General features: G+C 38.4%; 1 long non-coding RNA gene across 1 annotated transcript; it reads right to left on the bottom strand.

The window, feature by feature from the left end:
* Positions 1 to 492: 492 nt before the first annotated feature.
* Positions 493 to 1,961, bottom strand: LOC140321116 (uncharacterized). The gene is made up of 3 exons (XR_011918829.1): positions 1,835 to 1,961; positions 776 to 963; positions 493 to 684 (listed from the first exon to the last, which is right to left on the bottom strand). It is a non-coding gene; the product is annotated as an uncharacterized lncRNA (long non-coding RNA).
* Positions 1,962 to 3,580: the final 1,619 nt, after the last annotated feature.

The raw sequence follows: 3,580 nt of genomic DNA, 5'->3' as shown, positions 1-3,580 counted from the left end.
ACATACCATGACCCCTTTGGTCTGGTAAACATTCACCTAAAAGAGTTTTGTTATATCTATTTGACAGAGTTTTTGTACTTGTCAATCCTACGGTGTTCTTAAACAAAAAAATGATACCATGAAGCATGTTAAGACTACAAAGCACCTCCATGTTATGCAGATGAGAAGGGAATGTTTATAATAAACAGTTCCTGGTCTGTGGTAACTATATTGCTTCTCCATAGATACAATGCAGTGACCCCAGGATAACAAGAAATGTGTTACTAGTATTATTAATCTCTCAAGGTATATTTTAGGATTTAGAGTCACTGCAGAAGCGAATATTATCATGCAAAAAATTGATAATTTATTGCCAATCTCCTTGGCAATTTCATTAATGTAGAGTGTTACAGATGAAATTTGCTCTTAAGCACAAAATCAGTGTATTGTTTAATAAAGTCACCATCAGAATTTTCACACACATTCTGCTAATACTGTTGATCTCACCAGAAAGCAAAACCTCTTCTGTAAGCCTGCCTTGTCGTACTGGGTCGGGGTGAATCCGTGGAAGCAGTTTGCTGCGATAATGCCAGGAGGAGTAGTTGGAGAAATTTTTGCTAATTAAAACACTGGTTAAACCAAGCTCATCAATATCAGGGACGTGTGATGATTGAGTTACAAATCTTCTGTAATCCCAACAGTGAACTGAATCAATGTCATAAAAGAATAGTTAAAAAGATTATATTAGGACATTCCAGTGTCTTGAGAAATTCTTCACACACCAAATGTTACTTACAATTCCTTTCATCGATTTCCAGAAAACGATTACAGAGTTGTAGTTCCCTTGCCCAGTCTGGCTCAGGCATATGTTGCATTACCCAACAACGATGATACCACGTCCCATAGGATTTAGGATTGACACGTAAACAGTTCTCTAGGAAGGACAGCTCTCCCACATACAGTCTGTGAATCTCTTCTTGTGACCTCAAATGGAAATAGAAAAACATGCATCTAGTAGAGCACCTATGTCTTCTGCCATGACATGTGCTATAAATTAGTGTGCATTGCTTATATGACATGGTCAATGAAAACCTGAACTTTACACTTCTAACTATCCCTCGCTTTGCTCTTCTGCTGCTCTATTCATCCATAAGAACAAAATGAATTACCCAGCACTGCAGGGCATAGGGTGCATAGGGGGAGATGATAATCCCTAGCCTTGAACAAATTCGGACCAGATTAACTCAGACCTTACACAGGACTTTTAATTTTGTACTGGCAAGTAAATGGAAATTAATGAGTGCATGGTAAGTATACCTAGGTGGTAAGGATACTTACATACCCTTTTGCTTTGCCCTGCAAGGTTACAGCAAATTTTTAGTTTTGAGGGTTATTCACACACACACACACACACACACACACACACACACACACACACACACACACACACAAAAAAAATAATAAAAAAAAAAAATTGTTGGTTGTTCTGAAATGCATTAGTATTGCATTGGTTTGCATTTTTAAATACACCAAATGAAATGACCTTTCCTGGTAAAAATGATGGTCAATAAACTTAATATGCAGCATGCATGTTTTTTCACAAAATAAAAACATTCATGTGCTAAAAATGCTTGCGGAATGCCAGAATTACTGCTTCATTATTAGACCCCTCGCTATACTTTGCAAACTAGAAAAGGAAAAATACAGATGTTCCTCATATCAACCAAATAGATTTTTGTTTTGAGTTCCTTACTTGCAAGTTTGAATCCTATTAATAGCTATGGGTAGCAGAAACATGTTTAAAATAAAGGGAAAAGTCAACAAGACAGATAGACAGACAAACTGTAGCATTTACCTTTCTGTGCCAAATGCAAGAAAGACTTCTCGTCTCAGGTTCCATAGAGAAGCAAAGTCTGGGTTTAGTGCCAATATCTGACCTGTCAGTTCCAGTGCTTCTGTATCCAACTGCCCAGCTTCACGCTACAAAATATAACCAGAGCAAAAAGTGGGCTCAAAATATGAAAAAAACAGTCAAAAAAAAAAAAAAACAGATAAAAGAACTACCAGAATCCTACGTTATAAATACAGTCCTAGTGTTAAAGTAGCACTGTTTAAAATGTGCTTATGGAAAGTTTAAAGCATACACACTGCCATACTGCTAAGGGAAAACAAAACAGGTATAGGATAGAATATTAATATTAATAATAATAAACAGGATTTATATAGCGCCAACATATTATGCAGGGCTGTACATTAAATAGGGGTTGCAAATGACAGACGAACACAGAAAGTGACACAGGAGGAGAGGACCCTGCCCCGAAGAACTTACAATTTAGGAGGTGGGGGAAGTAACACATAAAAGGGAAGTAGTGACGGTTTCAAAGAACAGAAGAAGATGGGTAGGCAAGTTTGAAAAAAATGGGTTTTGAGTGCTCTTTTAAATGAGCAAAAAGTAGAACAAGCTGAATAAGGCGAGGAAGACCATTCCAGAGAGTTGGACAGCTCTAGAAAAGTCTTGGAGCTGTGCATGTGATGAGGTTAAGAGGTTATGAGTGAGGAAGTCAGTAATAGGTCATTGGAGAAGCAAAGAGAGCAGCTAGGGGAGTATTTTTTTTACCAGATCAGAAAGTTAAGTGGGACAGGAACTGTGGAGGGATTTGAAGGCAAACCACAGGAGCTTGAATTTGATTCTAAGGTGAAATGGAAGGCAATGAAAAGAACTACAAAGAGATGCAGCGGAGGAGGAGCGGAGGGAAGGATGGATGATTCTGGCTGCAGCAATCATAATAGATTGTAGAGGAGAGAGTCGTGTTAGTGGAATACCAGAGAGAAGGAGGTTACAGTAGTCCAGATGAGAGATGATAAAGAGTGTGTACAAAGAGTTTGGTGGTCTCTGGGGGCAGGTAACGCCAAGACAACGTGCCTGAGGGGAGGGATGAATACAGTTAGGTCCATAAATATTTGGACAGAGACAACTTTTTTTGAATTTTGGTTCTGTACATTACCACACAATTTTAAATTTAACAACTCAGATGCAGTTGAATTGCAGACTTTCAGCTTTAATTCAGTGGGTTGAAAAAAAAGATTGCATAAAAATGTGAGGAACTTTTTTTTTTATTTTTACACAATCCCTTCATTACAGGGGCTCAAAAGTAATTTTTGACAATTGACTCAAAGGCTATTTCATGGACTGGAGTGGGCAATTCCTTTGTTATGTCATTATCAATTAAGCAGATAAAAGGCCTGGAGAGTTGATTTGGGGGGGAGGGGTCAAAGGAGCTCAACATGCAGGTGAAACAAGCCATCCTTAAGCTGCAAAAACAGAAAAAACCCATCCGAGGGAGACAAGTTAGATTTGAGTTAGATTTGAGTGTCATCAGCATACAGATAGTACTGTAACCCAAAGCAGAATATGAGACTACCGAGATGATTGGTGAGACCATTGATGATTGGTGAGTCTTTTGTAGACAAGGCGCTCAAGAAGTTTTGAAATAAATGGGAGAAGGGAATTAGGACGGTAGCTAGAAGGTATGGAGGGGTTTAGTGTGTATCCATTTTCTACGATACTTCAGCCTTCTCACACAATAAGTGGTGAGCAAAT

The sequence above is a fragment of the Pyxicephalus adspersus genome, unplaced genomic scaffold (assembly GCF_032062135.1).
Source record: "Pyxicephalus adspersus unplaced genomic scaffold, UCB_Pads_2.0 Sca769, whole genome shotgun sequence".
NCBI lineage: Eukaryota > Metazoa > Chordata > Amphibia > Anura > Pyxicephalidae > Pyxicephalus > Pyxicephalus adspersus.
This window is presented reverse-complemented; position numbering and strand designations above follow the sequence as displayed.